Raw genomic sequence first — 20,671 nt, 5'->3', positions numbered from 1 at the left:
TAGAAAGGTGCACAGTGGGTCTTGTGGGTGATTTCCATCATCCAAACAAGAGGTCTTCCCCATGGGGCTTTCTCAAGGAAAAGGTTTATTCCAGAATCATTAAGGTTGGAAAAGATCTCAAAGATCCGGTCTGATAGTCACCATCCAGTCCAACCATCAGGTGTAAAAGTTCTGCTTGATGAAGACCATCAGGACTGAGATCCTCTTGCAAGAAAGCATGAACTGCTGCAAACCAAGGATCTTCCTGTGTGTCAGCAATGCAGTTCAGCCTCAGCTGGGAAGAGTTGGTGTGGGGCATCTCCTTCCCAAAGGCACCAGCAACAGAGGAGAAGAAGAGTTTATACAGAGAACTCAACCCAAGATGCCACCAACTGGGCTCCTGTCAGTGAAGGGTTTGGAGCACAGTCTTATGGGGAGTGGTGGAGGGAATGGGGTGGTTCAGTCTGGAGCAGAGGAGGCTCAGGGGAGACCTCATTGCTCTCTAAACCTGCCTGAAAGGAGGCTGTGGCAAGGGGGGTTGGTCTCTGTTCCTGGATAACGGCAATAGGATGGAAGGTTATGGCCTCAAGTTGCACCAGGGAATGGTCAGATTGGATGTTAGGAAACATTTATTTTCAGGAGTGGTGATGCATTGGCACAGGCTGCCCATAGAGGTGGTGAGATCACTGACCCTGGAGGTGTTTAAGAAAGGGTGGAGGTGGCACTGAGGGACGTGGTTAGTGGGCAGTATTGGTGGTAATTGGACCATTGGACTGGATGATCTTAGAGGTCTTTTCCAACCTTACAGATTCTGTGATTTTGTAATTTTGAGTGGTATTTCCCTAGATTACAATGATTCTGGGGGTTGCTCCGGTCACCTGCTGCAACAGTAGGGAGTCTATGGAGAGGTTTCTTCTCAGCCTCATCAATATCTGCATTCTGATCTCTTCCAGAGAGCACGTGCTGTCACTTCTTCAGCAGTCTTGTTTGCTCCAAGTGCCTCCACGTGGGAGGAGATCTGGACACCACTTGGCCCCATAGAGCACCATCAGAGCCGCTCCAAGGACCCCTCCTCACAATCACAGCCCACCTTCAGTGCACACTGAGCACAGCCTCCACTTGTTTTATTCCACATCCTTCACCTCAGCCTGTGTGGAAAGGGCCAGAATAAGCCATTTCCAGTGGCTTATATATAAAAAAATTATATATATATATATTTTTTTCTGGGGAGGAGGACTCAAAGCTGCTTCCCAAAGAATAAAACCTATTTGCCTCTCAAGTAGCAGAGAGAATCTTTGCTGAGCTGCCACTAGCACAGCATGTAAATTACAGAGAGGAACATCCATGGCAGCACAGCTGTCTCCCTGGGAGGGTGGAAAAGAGCTCTGAATCATCAGCTGGAAGCAATTCTCTTTTTCCAGTGCCTTTGCTAACTTCAGTCCTTAAGCTGAGTGGCAGAGCAAATCCGGCCTTAGAGGCTTTGTTGTTGGTGCAGATGGTCCTTCTCCTGCCCCAGATGGTAATCTTGAGAGGCAGCACAAGAGAAAACCTTGCTGCTGTTAGCTGCTGGCACCCAATTGCAATCTGAGTTGAGCTACTAAGCTGGCTTTATTTTATTTATTTTAGAGGGTTACCTGAATGTTGAGAAGTAGTCGAGTCCATCAGGAGGATGCTCTGTCCCTCTGTGTATCAAAGAGATTAGATTTATGCAGAAAACAAACACATAAAGGTAGATGAGATTAACACCACCTGCTTCAGGTGGTGTGAGGAATAGCCATGAAAAGAATCACGCAGCCATGTGATGAACCTGTATAAAAATGATGTATCAGATCACAACGTTTGCTTTTTCTGGCGTGGGAGAGATAAACCACAAAGGCTGAATGTATTTCATGGTGTTTCCTCCCTAATCAGGTAGGAAGAAGAGCTGATGCATTTCAATAGCTCTGGGATTGTAGTGCTCAGAATATCATTCTTTTGCACGCACTCTCAAGCCCTAATCTGCGTTGGAGCCTCACTCCCACAAAACTTTCTGATTCACTCCACTGCCAGTGGGGTGTGAATATTTTCTATGCAGTGCAAATGTTTTCCTGCAATAAGCCCATCCTTTTCTCTGACAGAGGGTAAAAAAGAGAGGATCAGCTCAAATTAAATGTCAAACCCTAGAGTATCTCACTCTGAAACCAAAATGGCTTCGGTCCAAAAACCATCAGGCTGTGAGCTTCGTAGAGAAGGAAATGAAAATGGGGTATGGCTGAGATTCCTTCCCATATGCTCAAATTCCATTAGGCATTTAATTCTGATCAGATGGGGGATCCAGGTGCCGTATCATCCTACATGGTGCAGACAAGGCAGAGTTACATCTAACAAGCCTGTGCTGAATTGAATGACCACTTGAACCAGGGCAGCTGGGACACTTCTTCATCCCTGTGGCTGCTCCTTGGGCATTTTTTTTTTTTTTCAGGAAAGCAGTATTATTTAAACAGAAATTGAATTAGAACTATAGAAATAGAAGGGAATAGTTCAGTTGGAAGGAATCCACAAAGATCATCAGGTCTAACTGCTGGGCTACTTTGGGGCTGACCCAAAGCTAATATCCATTATTAAGAGCAATATCCAAATGCCTTTTAATCACAAAAATGTGTCAACTACCTCGCTAGGAAGTATGAAGTGTGATTCCTTGGGCATTGTGGGTCCTCATTACAGTGACCCTATCCCTCATATTGATCAATAATGCTTTATTTATAAAGGCATTACAACACCCACTGATATCTGTGGCTGTCCAATGGCCCTGTTTTGATCTTCAGAAAAGGTGTTCTTCATGCAGAGGTGAACGAGCAAACGTTCAGTGATGTAAAAGAGGGATCTCTGTCAATCAATCTGCTGCCCTTGGAGACAGCTATGGTTTGAACCAAGCTGTCCTGGCAAATGCTATGCATCAGCTCACTTTTCTGGAGGAAAATATATAAAATACCAGTAATAGAACAGCCATTGATATTTTCCAGAGGCTGTGTCACCACGGATTTTCAGGACATTCCCAGTAACTGAGTTAGCACACAGCCCAGATCTCAGTCCCACTGCACAGTACAGCGTGCAGCCTTGGGGCCCTGGCTGCATCCCACCAGTGCTGTCCTCATTGCAGGACCCCATTTGCTGATCTCTGAGAACCAGCTTCATTTTATAATTCCTGCTAAAACATAGTCAGTGGTGCCAGAGTGTCACAGAATCATAGAACTGCTCAGGTTGGAAAAGACCTTCAAGATCATCAAGTCCAACCTCAACCTAACCATCCTACCCTACCTAACAACACACTGCTAAATCCAGTCCCTGGAAAGTGCCATTTTTAAGCCTCTTTGGCTGAGATATCTGTGGGTTCAAGTCCAAAGGTTAAAATAGAAGCTTTAATCGTCCTCTTTAAATATAGAAAAACTGAAGCATAAGAGGACGTAGTACAGTCATAAACGTCAGCATGAGACTTGTGTTGTGAGAGACATGACAGCGTGGGATTATTATGGGATAAAAGAAGACATGCGTGCCATTTACATGGCCCAGAGACCACTTGGTGGCATCTGCAGGATCCATTAGAGAAGCGGGGTTCTCACCTCCACCTGACTTAAAATCTCTCCCTATTCTTAGAACTCATGAGCAGATGTCTGAGAGGAGAGGTGGGATTTTCACCTCTTTGTGAAACACGACCGCAAATAGAAATGTGCACTTGGTAGACATGGGGCTGTCCTTGTTTTATCCTGAGAGGAGTCAGCTGGTGGGGGATCTACAGTGCTTTAATGCGGGAGAATTTTTGCAGCATCCAATTCTGAATCAAATGTTCCTCGGAACTCATTTATCTTTCCTCTATAGTTTTGCAATCTTCTTCCTACTGCTAAATGGAAAGATGAAGATGACTGCATCGTTTATATTAAAAACACATTGACCTTAAGCTTCCAATTATACAAAAACCAATTTACAGAAGCGTTGTATTTTAATTGCTCTTCACCATGCCAGGAAAAAAAAAGAGATACCAGTTTTAAACGTTGGTTCTAGCCACAATTTTTAACAGTGGGAGAAGTGCATGCCAACCTTTTGTCAAGTGTGCTACGTTTCATGAAGAGAGAGCTGTAGATAACCATCAATGACACTGTATGACACACTGGTGTGGAGAGGCTTTTGGCACAAAAAGAGCCAGGAATGCAATCTTTTTGGCAAGGATTACCAGGGGGAAAAGAACACGCAGAAAGCAACATCCATCACAGCTTTGTTTGTATTCCTCGCAATGAAACCTCTTTGGACTTCATCTGACATTTGAACAGCCAATTTATTATGATTCTCCTTGCTACTTGTTTGTGAATTGCAGAATTACAGAATAATGTAGGTTGTGAGAGATTTCTAGATGCCATCTGGTCCAACCAACTTACCTAAAGTAGGTTTATAACCTTTGACGTTGGATTAATTTCGAAATTAAATCAAGTTATTGAGAACATACATGCCAAATATCTTCAAGAATGGAGTCTCCACAACTGGAAGAGAAGCCCAACAACTCCCAGCATGAAAACATTTATTTCTGATATTGGCATTTAGAAACCTGGAGATGATCATCACCAAAGGACTGGACCTTCACAAGGCGCTTGCAGTTGTTACTGACATCATTTCTTTTCATGTTTTGGAGTTTTCTTTTTCAGCACAAACCAGATGGCATACATCCAAATTATTAGTGTCAGCTTTTTTTGGGGCAGTGCATGTTAGCTGGCACTTCTTGCTGTGTTCTCTGGAGATGCTTGATATAGACCTGAGTCCATGTGCTATGACTCACTCACTAAAAGAGGCTGGGAGAGCTGTTACTGCTAGCTGCTTTGTAAGCTCCTTCACTTCAATTGATTGTATGTGCCTGTGAGCACATTTATATGCAACATAAGTTATCTTTGATATGATTCCTGAAGCCTTATCTGTAAAGATGGAGACCAAGAAGTCACTGAGGAGCTCAGCCTCCTCCCTGACCTTTGTCACCAGGCACACCGCCATTCAGTAGCAGGCCCACATTTTCCCCAGTTCTTCCTCTTGTTGTTGATGTACCTGTGAAGCCCTTCTAGTTCTTCTTCACATCCCTCATTAGATTCAGTTCCATCTGGGGTTTGGCTTTTTTAAGCCCATCCCTGTGTGCTAGGCCATATCTCTATACTCCTCTTGGGTTGCCTACCCCTGCTTCCACCTCTAGTGTGCTTCTTTTAATGTCTGAGCCCAGGCTTTCTACTGCCTTTTCTAGATTTTCTTCTTTTTGGGATTGACCTTTCTTGAGCTCGGAGGAGATTATCCTCAAATATCAACCTGAATCTCAACCACATGTCTTGGAATTCTCTCTTCTACAGGGACATATTCTATGGGATTCTTCTAAGCAGATTCCTGAAGAGGCCAAATTGTTTAGCTGAAAACCAGAGCTGTGGCCTTTCTTTTTTGTTCTGCTTCCTCTACACTGGATCCTATTCCTTCCTCACTGGATCCTAAACTCCATCATGGTCATTGCATCCAAGGCTGCTTTTACCTCCGCACCCCTGACCATTTCTTCCACGTTTGATCTCATCCAGCAAAGCACTTATCCTTGTTGCTTCTTCTATCCCCTGTGCCAGGATGCTGTTAAAATGCACTCTATCCTGCTGGCAGATTTGGTGTTGTACACATCCCCTGTGAGGACCGTGGCCTGTGAACATGAAGCTTCTTCTAGTAGTTCAAAGAAGGCTTTATCTACTGCATCTTCTCAATCAAGTGATACCCATAATGAGAGCAACTGTGTGGACAACCAACTACCCACTAATCCTAACTTAGAAACCTTCAACTGTCTGCTGACCTGACCCCAGGCAGAGCTCCCTGAATACCCATTATTCTCTCATAGAAAGGGCAAATCCTCCTTGGTATCCTCTCCTATCCTTATGGAATCACACTTACTCCTGTTAGCCCACCATCTTTCCATGACCCCAGTGAAGTCACAGTTCTGTAACGACACACAGATCCCTAACTCCTTCTCTTTGTTCCCTATGTTGCATATATTGATGTAGAAGTATTTCAGAGAGGCACCCAAGCACACTGATTCCCTTGTACAGGCTTGAGAGCCTTATTTATAGACCTTCATGTGTTTTGCCAAGTACCCATCTCTTACAGAAGTAAAACATTTGGTTGATATTGATTCTTTCTGGGTTGAAATAAACCAATAGCCCTTTTTCCTTAGAAAACTCTGACAAAAATAATACTGGTATGCTGAGTTTCATTAATTAAAACCCAATATTTTCAAGCCTAAACCTTGTCCAAGCTCACAGCCAGAAAATCAACTCAGCAGTTTAGGATCTTTGTGTACTTTGTGAACTACATCTCTGTGCTCAGGAGTGATGGCACAAGTTATTTTAACAAAGCCATGTGTGGCAAGGAGAGCAGGAAGATGAGCATTGTTCTCAGTGAGAAGCAGTTGCTCATCTCCAAAAAATACAGCTGTATTGCTTAAAGCCATCTTTTCTGATTTCCTCTATATGAAAGCGTTCCTTCTGAACACCTGGGTTGAATTTTTCATTGGGTGCATTAATTAAGCACACTGTCCCAAATTTTGCCTGATGAGATCTAGGTGATGGGTGTTCTTAGTGGGTTACACAAAGTTAGATGTAGACAAGTTTTTGGGGATTGGATCTTCTGCTGTGGGATGCAGCCTCCATGGGAATGCTAGAATGAGGACAGAATAACAGAATCATAGAATCCTTAGGTTGGGAAAGACCTCTAAGATCATCTAGTCCAACCATTCACCTCCCACCACCATTGCCCACTACGTCTAGAAGAAGAGAGAATTTGATTGTAGTGCAGATTATATTTGTCATATTAGGTATGCAGGCACATACAGAAAAAGCAGTTAACACATGACACATTTAGGTTTTCTATACATAGAGCAGATGAACTTTGTTATCCACACATAAATATAGACCCAAATGCTGCATCATGGATTTCTTTTCTGCTAGAAATCTGCTCTGCGAGACTTAACAATTGCTGGCACTCAGGAAGATTTTTACAGACAAATGCATCTCTTGGGAACCAGTGGATGCCTTTGGTCTGTTCTCTACAGAGTGAATGAGGCTTTATCCCTCTGCAGTGCTTTGGTTTCCCTCATTCAAAGTAAACCTGCTCTAGAGGGGCTCAATGACTCCACCCTGGGTGGTTATGATGTGGTAGGGTGGAGGTGGAAATGGTAAATTCTGTAGCAGGTAATTATGAGCAGTTGTGTGGTGCACAGGAGCAACGCACCTCAGTGTGCAGTACTTTGCACTGCTTCAGGAAATGGAAACTTTCCAGCTCCAAAACCCTCCTGGAATCTCTATTGCAATGATGTGCATCCCATGGGGTCACGCTGCACGTTTCTCCTTTTAGAGATCGTCCTGCTTTCAAGTTTCAGCACAAAGGTTTGATTGGGCACAGCAACACTTGGGAAAGTAAATTACCACACCTTTTTCTGAAACATCTGCCCCTCCATTGGGGGAACACAGGCATTCTGGTTCCACCAGCAAGGAAAAATAGAAACATTTATTTTGGAACCAGTGAAGAATTGTTTGATCTGAAACACAGTGTTTGCTTTCTAGGTATCAGGGATGGGAAGAGACTCTCTCTTTCTCTCTGTCCCTCTTTTCTCCTTGGTGGATAAGAGTGAGCTGGGTTTGGGGCAGGTCTTTCATGGCCTTTAGGAGCCCATGGCCATTCTGCTTACTCTACTCTCCATATACTTCCAAGATCCCACACTTTCTTTATGCTTTGTTCTTTTCAAGACCAGGATGGATGGGACCCAGGGCGACTTGGTCTGGTACCAGATCTGGAGGTTGGTGGCCCTTCCTGTGGTTGGAACTTGATGATCCTTGGGTCCCTTCCAACCCAAGCTGTTCTATGATTCTGTGATTCTTCATTTTGGTATCTAAAAGCAGCCGCCTGCCTTCCAGATAATGGGACGAGGAAAGGTGCAGGCAAGCTGTTGCACCTTGTTATCTTCCTGTTGGTGGAGTGCAGGTGATCTCCTGAGCTCACCTGTGTGCTGTTTCAATACAAAAGACACATCATTTACCAAATGGATCCCTTTGTTATCAGTACAACATTTCATCCTTGCCCTGGAGTTTCTTCTGGTGCTTTCATATGCGGGCATCTCCATTCCTACAGACCAAGCTGGATATTTCTATCACAAATCACTAAATCAGCATGTATTTCACAGCTGTCCAGACCTGTCTTTTTCACTGTCTTGCTTTGACTCATCATGAAAGGGCAAAAGCCTCATGCCTGGGTTGGAAAGGATGTTGTCAGGAGGTCCTCAGAGAATTTTTGCTATTTGATTCTAAGCAGCCTTTACCCTTTACTGTCAGAGTATCTCACATTTCTAATAGATGATGACAGCTGATTTCCAAGCACTTGGTCCTGGAGCAATTATTTGTACATTCCAGCAAGTTTTGCCTTCCTCTAAGTAAAAAGCAATGCTGTAACCTGTCTGATGCATTCCCATCACTTCTGCCAACAGCTTCTTCTTTTAAAGCTTCAGCATGGAGCCTGTGTTTTACACCTCAAAAATTAGAAACCAGCTATGAGACAAGGCAGACCCACTGACTCTTCTTACCCCCGCTGGCCATGTAGGAGACACTGAGCAGGTATGCAGAAAGCACTTTGAGATCAGAGTTCTTCCAGTGAGATAAAAAGCACCAAAAATGTCTGAGCATTGCCCAGTCGTGCCCAGCTTTGCAATCCTGAGTACTTCTGTTGGTCTCAGGAGTTGTTCCAGGGGCTGTGGTGGTGTTGTCAGTGCTTTCCTCAACAAAGGACCCAATAAAACCACTGGTGCTGGAAAAGCAGTAAAGAAAAGGCACCTCTGGGCATCTCTGTATAGCTCTGCCATTTAAAATAATTGCAATATATATTACCTGGAGCATAGCTTTACAAAACTGATGTCTTACGTAGCCCCTCACTGTCTCCATCAGCAAATAGCTCTACTCTTTCCTGGAAGAGAAAGACCTCCATGCATGCAAACCTTCATATAGCATCCTCACTAAGTCAAAGTATTGCACCCAACAATCAGAAAACAAAATCCTTGCTTTTTGGTGCCCTGGGGGCTGATATTTTGTTCATATCGGGACTCTTTAGCCATATTCACAGGAGTTCTCAAATGGATTAATTCAGTGATACTGTAGATTTTCCAGGAAAGGATTCCTCATTTGGAACATTTTGCTAATAATAAATGCAGTTGAATGTATATTATTCAGTTTGGGCTATGGTTTGTAGTGTGAAAAATCACAGATTTTGGCTTGGATGTGTGAAAGGTTTCCTCTGTCATTTGGGCAAGTGGCCAAGTAGATGAAGTGACCTCTCCAGTGGTCCCAAAGCCCTAAGAGTTATGACTGGTCCCTGTCAGCCTCTTCTGTCCTAAATTATCCTGCAATCCACTAAGCAATCCTTTACGGTTGGTAAAATATACCTTCAGATATTTTTTTGCTAAGGTTTCAAATGCTATCCAGCATTTGCAGCAGCCAAGTACTCATTAAAGCCAATGAGAGCTTTTGGTGAGTATCAGAAAAATGGGAACACTGAAACCTTGCAGGCAGAAAATGCTAAAGGACACAGAATGCAAAACACGAGTGCTCAACTCAGAATGTACTGTACTCTTCATATAAAGTAGCACTTGGAACCACTCTTACACAGCATTTTCCATGCAACTGCATGAGCAACACTCAGCATTTCTGGACCTCTTATTACTTATCCTTGAGGCAGTCCTGGCCCTTGGGCTAAAAGCAGCATACGATGCTTCAGACACGACAGCCACCACCCAAAGATGCTGCCTCCATCTGCACTGACACAAAGGAGATCTTCACCTGTCACTGGGAGTTTGAGAGGTGAATCACATCACAAATCACAAATCCCAGCACTTCTAGGCCTTGGTACATCCTTCAGTCAAATGCTTCCACAAAAGCTACATTGCTAATCGTTTCATCCTAAAATCATACCTGAGTAATAATAGATATTGTCAGGAAAAGGAGAAAGCAATTGAACCAACTACTGGCAGGTGATGGGGAGAGACCTCTGCTGCCCCACATGTGAGAGAGAGGAGAGCATGTCTCAGTGAGGATCACAGACCAGGACCTGAATCCCTTCAGAACTGCCCTGATCAGCTCTGGAGCTGCTGTCACTTCTCAGGAGAGGAGGACACACAAAGGAAATGCTCTTATAGTGTGACTCCTCGTATCGCTGTCCCTGATGAACCACCAAGAAATCAGTGCACGTACACCATCACCCCGATGAAATGTGGGGTTCAACTATGCTTATGTGGCTTTGCTTTTATCAAACAGCTACATTTGACCTAAGGGCAGGCATGACCATCTTCCTCATCTGCTTGCTCAGCCCTGCTGCATTTCAGCTGCAGCACACGCTGAGCTCCATTACATGGGATCACTGCAGTGCAGTGGTGCAGTACAGGGCTGGGTGACAAAAGGAGCATCTTTCCAGCTTTGATCCAGCTTCCTCAACACTGGGGTGAGGAGCTGACAATCAGGATGTGTGCCACTGTGGCTGATACCATTTCATGGCCAACATGGAGAGTCTGCTGAATGCAGCAAAGACACGTGGCACAAAGTGCACTCTGTAATTTACGTTCCTATTTTGAGGTAAAGGCAGAAATACCTCACTCAGGTCTTTAGCAGGAGCAGAAGGCCTCCGAGACTCATTCAGTCTCCATTCAGTTGGCTTGCACTGTTCTGCAGCCTGCAATCCCAACTTGTGTCTTACACCATTTTTTATTACCTTCATCTTGGCTTGAAAGCGTTGCTTTCAGTAGCTTTCCCAAACACGCAAAAATAAATTCAGCAGTTTTCCCGCTGCTCGTTGGGTCTCTTCCCCATCAACATCACATCAAGGGTACCACGCCGTGGGCTCCTGACAAAGGGTGGTCTCACAAACAAGGTGAGAGGACTCACTGGTGACGCAGAACCACTGACAGTGATCCCAGGGAGACATGCTGAGAAACACTGCCAGAGCACATCGCAGCACGGAGTGACAGCTGATGGAAACACCAGTTGAATTTAATTGGCAACGGATGCAGAAGTGACAGTTCTGAAGATCTGCAATGGAGTGAAACTATTCACATGTAGCAGGAGGGGGCGGGGGGCAGTTTGCTGCAAAAAATAGTTTCTTTGAGCTGTAGCTCAAATTCAAATTTTGGAGTTGCTAGCAGGAACAGATAACCACTACATGCATGGGCACACACCTTTGCTGGCTGGAGTTCTGGTACTGCTGTTTCAAATGGATAAAAGGTCTTTGAAAGGAAGAGTGAGGGATGATCTGTTAAGGAGTAGGTTTGCAGTGAGGGAAGACATCAGACCATCATAGAATCATTCAGGTTGGAAAAGACCTCTAAGATCATCTAGTCCAACTGCCCTCCTCTCACCAACACTGCCCACTAGGCCATGTCCCTAAGGAGCCACCAGGTTGGAAAAAAAATTAATAGAAGACCACAAAGGCAGAGAAGACAAAAGGGAGCCAGTAAGTTCCCTCCTTGCAATTCACAGACCGGAGGCTTTTCAGTAATGTTGTTTAGTAATGAGCTTAAAATCAGGAACAGAGAGCTTTGCCAATTTAGTTGTAGAACTTATCATTAAGAAAGAACTGATCATTATTATAATAAACTACGGCTGAATTTGGTCCACATTCTTGAAGCACTGACTGCCAGAAGTGTGGAAAGGATGTAAGGATGAGATTACTCTCTATGTGCTCTGTTTCTTGTACTCCTTCCCTACCTATAGGATGCTTGTCTCTTCCAAAGATGGTTTATTAGCTAGCAGACCTCAATTCCCCTTTCATCTTCTTGCACTGAAGGAGCCCCTCTTCTTCCCAGGTGGGAATGAAGGTTGTATGGCAGCTGGATAACTGCTGCCCAACTCGAGCACTTCCACGCATCACAGCCAGATGGGAGGCAGCAAATTTCCTGAGCCAACACAGATGGCATTCTTCAGCTTCCAAGTCACCTTTCCTTCCTTGGGATAGATGCAAAGCTCTTGCAGGAACCTTGCAAAGAACCACTTATGGTGTATTCGGGAAAGCAACTCAGGCAGCTAAAAAAAAAGAGTGATGGAGCAGCTCCTTTGCTGGTAAAGCAGCAAGAAGATTCCAGTGAGCCATGTGCTCACAGAATACAGCACAGATCTGCTGACCACTGCAACCAATGCAGACAAGTAACTCCCTGCAGACAACTAAAGGACAAACCCAGCAGGAAATGCCGAAAATGAGCAGAACCCAAGTGGGACTCAGCCCAGGAGGTCAACATGCACCTGTCCACTGTCTTCCAAGTCATGGCCTTCCAGAGCTTGCAAGGTAGGCTTTCTGAGAAAAGCACAGTTGTTTTCCATGCCCTGCTGTGTGTATGAGTGGAAGAGTGAGGTACTGGCTGAAATGCTAGAAGGGTGTTTGCTGCAGGGTAGCCTTGGCAAGTCACTTCAAGCTGCCCTGAAGACAAACTACAGAGCTATCATCCTGTCACAAGGCATATCTCCCTCCAGTCTGACAGCAGAATGAAAATTGTACTGAACTAAATGAACAGGCAGCATCACAGAGAGTACAGGGGTAGCAGATACTGGAGTTCTTAAAATTTGTCTGACAGCATCTCCAACCCTGGCTTTTACCACCTGTATGGAGGCAAGGCTTTTGGCTGAAACAGTGGGCACTTTTTTTTTTTCCCCTTAAAATCTGTCTTGCTGGCATTCTGTGGGCAAACGGAATTCAATAACGTTATATCTGATCCTTCCACCTGCAGGAATGGACTTAAGTCTCTTCCTCCAACAGGAAATGAAAGAGAACATTTTGAGGCAGAAAGATGAAGGCCAGACCATGAACAAGATCAAAGACAAGATGTAACCATGAGCAGAGACAGCAGCAGTGCCAGCGGGTAGGAAAATGTCATCCAGCAATTAGCAAACAGCAAGAACTCCTCTGTCCTCGTGTTTTGAAAGAGCAGCCACAATCCTAGGAGCATCACGTCCCTGAACCAGAAAAGGGAGAGAGCAGCAGCTGGATCACAGCTCTTCTTTAGGACAGGTTAGGTTGGCAAAGAAAGGCTGAGCTGGATAACCTGGAACAAAGGATGACTCAAACCAAATAGATTTGTAGCTCGTAGATAAATTCACCTTGGAAATCAAATTTGCCCTGCCATGAGATCAGTGAATGCCCCAAACAGCCTCGCCGTAGGACTGGCAGAAATAATTAGCACTGCTGGATCAAGGGTTTGATGAATAGGATGATGTGACTTCGGTCAGCTGTGAGCTCTGAGTGGTTGGTCACAGAGATTCTCTTAACACCATTGCTTCTGATTGGAGACATGATTGATAGATCTTGTAAGCGCCCTCAAAAGATGTCATGATTGCTGCTGGTGGTGGTAGGATGCTTGAGAAATTTCTTGTGGGTCCTGTTTCTTTTGTGTCCTATTTCTTCTGTGCCATTCTAGATATCAGCCACAGTTCAGTGAATAACATTGGGTAAATACACAAAATATATATATATTGTTTAAATGACCAGACATGGGCAACATCTTCAAATGTTCTAATGTTAAAAAAAAAAAAAAAAGAGAGAAAATTGGCAGACAGTTTTCCAGTAGAGCTACTAAAGTTTTGATTTGCTTTACTACAATTCCAGTACCTTTAAGCACTGTCCCTTTCACAACATCTCTAGGCTGATGCTGATTATTTTGACTGCAGGAAAAAGGATGATGTACCCAACCAGCAGCCAGTGTTCACCCATTTTCCTTTCTTCAGCCACCTGTGGGACCCACAGACCAAAAAATCTGAAACTTCTCTTTAACTTCTTGGTTGTATGGGGAGCCAGAATCAAGTGAAGTGCTATTGCAAAGGCTTTTTTTATGGTGGTACAAAGGAAGAACCCAAAGGCAACCTCCAGAGCACTGATGGCTACTGAAGGCTTCCACTAGTTGCAGGGAGGAAAGTTCATTTGTTCCCATTCATTACAGTAGGGATTTCTGCTACCTGGGAGGAAAAAATAATCACTTACATGTTCAAATCCAAATATTCTTTCCATTTTGCTAAGCACAATGGGCAAAGCTGGGAACTGAACACTCAGTTCTCTCCCAGCCTGAACCATTCTGTGATGCTATGATTACAGAGCATTTCATATTTTGCTGACTGTCAGCCACCCAGATCTCCTGCAGAATACTGATGTTATCCATCAGAACTTTGGTGCTCCCAAAGAAAGGCCTGATTTTTGAAGAAAGGTTGCAGAAAAGTTCAGCTTGAATATGCTGATATCAAAGATCTGCAGCAAGAAAGATACCAGATACCCTGAAAATCACTTCTACTACAAGATGAGGACCTGCTTGCTTTTTCTGAGTTGGTGATAAGAACAGCCATGAAGGTGTCAGAAATGTCTGCTAAAACAACAACAGAAGAAAATACCTGCAGGCTGGCAACTGCAGACAGGAGCATCCTTGACATGCACATCTGGACACCTGAAAACACATCTGGGTTCTTAAGAACCTGAAGATATCACTAATAAAAGCAAAACAAAGAACTGCAGCAAAAACTTTTTGCCTGAAAGACAGAAGATAGGCTGGGGAAGTAATTTTTTGTCTGAGATGATTGAAAAGACCATCATCTATTGGTTGTCCCAGAGACAGCTATTAGCTGTTGTAAGAGATCCCATCCTTCACCTTATGTCTCCATGAGCTATAATTGGCTTGTTTGCTACCCAAAATGGAGCCTGTCTCCCTGAGATTTCACTGCACTGCATGAACTTCTCCTTCCTACAGCATTTGCTAAACAATTGGGAGTTTTTGCTAGGGTTGCTTGGCTGATTCTGAACTCCATGATTTGGATTAACTCTCATGTGAGATGTTCATTGTCCATTTGGTGCCAGCCCTGAGCTCACTATGGGACACCAACCTCTCCAAGATCTGGTTTATCAATTAAAGATCAATGCTTTTGAATTAGTCACAGATATTCCAAAATCAAGCAATTATTTCTGGTCAAGTGTGATATGTATATATATTATATGTATAACTTTGTAGAATATATATATATATATATATATATATATATATAGACAGATATGTAGAATATAAATATATATATTTATTCTACAAAGAGTTCACTTCATCTTTATCATCCTTTTAGATGAACCTGTTTGATGAATTTCTGCCCTTCAGCCTTACCAAGGAGAATATAAATAAACTAAGCTCTAATTTGAATACAGTGACCTAACTACCCATTTTTAATTCATTTTAAACCCCAAGAACACTCCCCCAAACAGTGTGCTCCTGACTTTTTTCTCCTGACAGCAAAGATATCTTAAGGAACACTGACCTTCTGCAGATTTCTAGGACCCCTTATTTCTTCTTACCTTGGGAGTTCCAATGAACCCAGTTAGCATTTAGAGCTGCATTGATAAAATCACTTCGTATGAACAACAAAGCAGAAGAAGAAAATTGGAGCCCTCACACGGCCTGAAATATTCTCACTGCCTGTAAGGCTCATTCATTAATTACTAGAAGGAGTGCTGTGAGTACAAAGAGTCCAAAATGCTTCACACAGGTGGGCGAGTCTCATGATGTGCTGCGAAGAGGGCTGATCTCTTGTTCCCTCTTGCTGAGAAAACAGAGAGGCATTCGGAGCCAAATCCAGAGCAAACTGCAGCACTGGTGCCAGGAGACATCTGGCTTGCTAAGCACAACCACGGAGTTTTGCTGAGCACTGCCACAGAGTTATCAGGAATGGGGTTTGTACGGATATAGAGGTGCCATGTGTGGTGGCATCTGTTCAAGGTAACCAGGAGAACCTTCCATGGAAAACTGCCTATGAAAGTTCTCTACATATGTCAGAAGACTTAAGATGTCACCCAAACCTTGGTGCAGAGCTCAGACTTGGGCCTTATACCCCCTCTTAGGTTGCTGCTTCTCCTCAATGACCTCTGTGTTGAGCTTTGCCATCTCAATAACATCCCACAGAAGTAAAGCCCCAGTACAGCACTACACCATCATTATCCAGTGTCATCACTGCATTTTTGTTACCATTTTCCTTTTCTGTCTTCATAAATAGTTTTTATCTCTGTCTTAGCTCTGTTGTCCCTACATCTGACTGCACCACTTCTGGAATTTTACTAAATCTATGACATGGCTTAGAATACCCCCATTTGGATGGGTTTTGCAAGGATCACTGAGTCCAACTTCTGGCTCTACAGAGGACCATGTAAAAATTAAACCAAATATCCAAGACCATTTTCCAACTCCATCCAGCTTGGTGCTGTGGCCATTGCCGTGGGCAGCCTGTTCCATGCCCACCACCCTCTGAAGCAGAACCTTTCCCCAACCCCCACAGTTGCAGTGACTTGTATCTGCTGGTGGCCAGGCACTGGCAGTGCTCCCCACAGCTCAGTTCTGGGGCCAGCCCTGTTCAAGACTTTCACCAATGACCTGGATGTGGGAATGGAGAGCATCCTTACCAAGTTTGTTGATGATACTCAAGTGGGAGATGCTGTTGTGTCTCCAGAGGTATGAGAGGTCTTGCAAAGGGATCTAAATAGGCTGGAGCTGGCACAGCCTCACGTTGAGTACTGTACGCAGTTCTGGTCTCCACAATATAAAAAGGATGCTGTAATGTGATGGAAAGTGCAGCAATAATGGCAGAGGAGCAAAGTCTCAGGCTGCAGCAAGTGAAGATATGCTCAAATGCAACGGCATTCAAATGCAACAGGGCACAGAAACAAAAGAAAAAGGCTACTTACCTTCAGAAGGCATCAGGTACACAAGGATCTCCAACAAGATACCCTTGCCTCCACTGCCAATCCTTAAATGAGGTCTGGGAAGAGGTGGATCCTGGCTCAGGTTCATTGCATGCACCTGAGCTCCCCTGGGTTGGCCCTGCCTTCCCACCAGATGCTTAATCACTGCTTCAAGCCATGATTTAGCATCTCTTCTAGATACAAAGGTCTTTGATAGCAACCAGAGGAGCATAACAAAGCTGGTGACAGGGCTGAAGACATGACCTATGTAGAGAGGCTGAGAACACTTGGGTTGTCCAATCTGGGAGAGGAGACCAAGAGGCCTCATTGCTCTCTCACTGTAACTTCCTGAGGAGAGGAGGTGCACAGGAAGCTGTTGGTGTCACACAACTGATGGCAGGACACGTGAGAAGAGCACAAAGCTGCACCAGGGGATGCTCAGAAGGGACATCAGGAGAAATTTCTTCACCAGGAGGCTCATTGAACACTGGGACAGGCTTCCTAATGAGGTGGTTGATGTCCCACGCCTGCCAATGTTCAAGAGGCATTTGGGTGATGCCCTCAATGGTATGCTTTAACTTCTGGTTGGCCCTGAAGCTGCTGGGCAGCTGGAATTGACAATCTTTGAAGGTCCTCTCCAACTGAACTATCTCATCCTATCCTACTTTTTGAGGACTGGTCAGGGACCATCTGGGATGTGCAGAGGTGAGGAGAGGCTATAGGAAATATCTGCTCTGAGGGTGGGACCAGACTGGAGATTAACCCAGAGAAGCTGCATGTGGAGGAGCTGTCCAACGTTGGTCCTTCCCTGCAGATAATTCACATCTCTCAATTTCAGAGGATTTATAGGTGAGAATTAAAACCACCAACATCTCAGTGTGGGCCCCTGTAAACTGCATATATGTTATCATTAAAAAAGTGTGGGCTTTAGTGGCATCTGGTTGGTCTGGAAACCTGTTATAATGACAAAACTGCATCTCACCATTGAAATTACTGTTCTAGCATCTTTAAATACTTCACAATTACTAATGATATGCAGAAGGAAGAGCTGAATTTCCGCTCTACCCTGTTTTTAAAGATGGCCTGAAACAATTTAAAAAAAAACCAATACATTTTCTGCTTGTTCTCTCATTAGATATTCTGGCTCTTTCTACAGCATTTTCCCTGGAAGATGCTAAGGTCAGTTGGAGAGCTGTGGGACTGTAATAATAGAGATTACATGCAAATGAATGACAAAAATACCATCTCTAGATATTTATTGTTTGCGAGTTTTAAGTGTAATGAATTGGATCTCATATTCAACTAAGGAAAATTTTCTTAAGCACTGTGCTATTTCTGCTGCCACAATTGCTTACTCTGTCTGCTGGTGCTGAAAAATCTATATCTAATTTTGTACATCCCGTGGTTTCCCTCAGTGATCAGAGAGATGAAGGGAAATAAGAGATATTTTGCTATGATGGCCAAAGAGGCATGTTTTAAGCTCTCCTTCCTTTGGTGATGTGGTTCCTGCCCAGAGACCTTGGTTTGTCCATGTGATAGAAGGGAAACTGCAGTACCTCAGTCTAAGGAAACCACCAGGAAATTTCCTTGCCATTGGTGACATCTGACAGTGGAGACATTGAACACAGTGTCATGCTGTCACATCCAGTCCAACAAAGGTACCCATCCTTGGGTGCCTGCATTTGAAGTCGCTTCAGAAAGAACCAAAAGACCTAAGAATACATTTTGACATTCTGGCTGTGCCCTGCCCTTGGTTTTATTGCTTAGGAAGGCGATTGAAAGTGTCTGTGCCTCACCATGTCAAACTGAATATTTTGATAGGCCTTGAGGTGCCCTGCAGTGACAGAGCTGATGCAGCAGCATCACCAGTGGAGCTCCCCGACCACACCAGCATCACTGGGTGGGTTATCCCAGCACAACCCCAGCATGGCACAAGCATCTCGTGGCTGTGCAGGGTGATAAGCTCTGCTGTGACAGTTGTGGCTGTGCTGAGTCTGTCTGGGATGGAGCTGCCTTTCCCCACAGCAGCCCACGTCCTGCTGTGCTTTGCACTCATGGCTTCAAACAGTTCTGACATCACAGCAATCAGCGCCGTTTCTTCCACTCTTCGCTCAGCAGCTGGGGCAGGTTGCAGGGCTCCATTGCACCCACCCACTACGACTGCATCTGACTGTGCTGAAGCAGACCTTTTGGTCTCCAAACAGCCTTTAAGAAGGGCCTGCTTAGAACAGAACCACATGCATCTGCCACTGGGCCCTTCTGGAGGCTGCTCAGGTCTTCCCTCTTCCTGTACTGCTTTCCCTGCAGACTCAGCACTACCACAACATCTGGCACAGCCATAACTGCAACAGCAGAGCTGCGTTCCTTCTGCTAATAGCCTGACCCCAGTGCTCAGGATCCTGACTAGGGCAGCTGCAACCACCTCTTGCATGGCAAGAGCCCAGGGCATCACCTGAAAAATAAAAGGACCCCCAAGCAGCAGTGTCATTAAATTCCTGCCACCTCCCAGGTGCTAGAAGCACGAAAAACATGCCAAAGTATTTTCTCTAACAGGCAGCAATGTCAGCGTGTGGCAGGAGCCAAGTGCTCTGAGCTTGCAGAGCCCTTAGCTAGATTTAGCAAATGAACCAGTTTCTGCCTTCTGTAGGGAAGATGCTGACGGCCTCATTGCTGGGCAATAACATGCATTCACATCTCAGCAGATGGCGTTGACCCACCCCATATACAGGACCGGTGGTTTAGGTATCTTTTCCAGTTTGCAGCGTAGTATTTTTTGATAGAAGAGTTTTGTATCATTTTTCCTAGGGTCAAAACTACTGCTATGGAGGACGTCAGGGAATGGCAAAAGGGCAGGTGGGAGCAGGGTGCCTCTCCCAGTGGTCTTTAAAGCAATTGGATCTGATGGCTACATGACTACCTCCTGCCAAAGCCAACTGCTTCCTCCCCATCAGCCGAAGGATTCCATCAGGTTGGCACCAGTTAGGTGTATGGCAGCACTCAGACAGTAAAGGAAGGATGAAAGGCTAATAAGGGCAGCCAAGGCTCCAAAGGAACAGGGAGCTGTGTCATTTGCCACAGTGAGGAATGTGCCATAGGCGTCAGCTAACCAGAACTGGTGCATATTGGTGCCACCAGAGGGTGGGCAGGACACGATCAGGCAGGGAGGAGTAACAGACCTCAAGGACAATTCTGCTTGGCACCCAGGAGCTCTACACCCAACACAGTGATATCAAACCTTCACTCACCATAGTCTATTCCTCCCCACCTCTAGTGCAACTTGAGTTGGATCACAGACTTCTCTCTCCCTTCTACTACATAACAGCCTCCATCAGTCACAGTGTTGGACAGAGAGTTGATTGTCCCTGTAAGCAGCAGAGGTATCTTCCAAATGGCCAATGACCAGGGATCCACCTCGTACCACCAGCCCTTCTCCATCTTTGCACTGTCCTCCACTTCTGTTTCACAAGCACCAGTCTTTTCATGCCTGCACAATCAAAGGCAATTAATATTGCTCCAATAAAAAAATGAGGATAAACTGGAGGAAATTCTCCAAGCTCTGCTTAACTTCCAGGAGAAATCCCAGGAGCCAAGAGGGATGCACCTGAGGAGCAGGAACACCCAACACTGGCTCTAAGGTTTTAATCCCGCATTGGAACCAGTGGGAACAACAGAAAGGGAAGCAAGAAAGTTTGAGTTAAACCTCAGTTAGGAGTGAGAGTGACAGGCCTTACTTAGGGCAAACTACAACTGAGCGAACCCATTCAGGGCTCCTTCACTTCATCATCTCTTCACAACCTCCCAAGATGTTAATTTTCCATTGTCTGCTCCTATTTCAAAAGCAATCAGACACTTAAGGCAACAGAACTTCTTTGCGACATGAAATTGATCAGGTGGAAAAACAGATGGATCTTCTTTCTCAGCCAAACTCCTGAATTCT

Source organism: Phasianus colchicus, chromosome 24 (genome assembly GCF_987193195.1).
Source record: "Phasianus colchicus chromosome 24, bPhaCol1.hap1.1, whole genome shotgun sequence".
NCBI lineage: Eukaryota > Metazoa > Chordata > Aves > Galliformes > Phasianidae > Phasianus > Phasianus colchicus.
The sequence above is the reverse complement of the archived record's forward strand: the minus strand, read 5'-3'. Positions refer to the sequence as shown.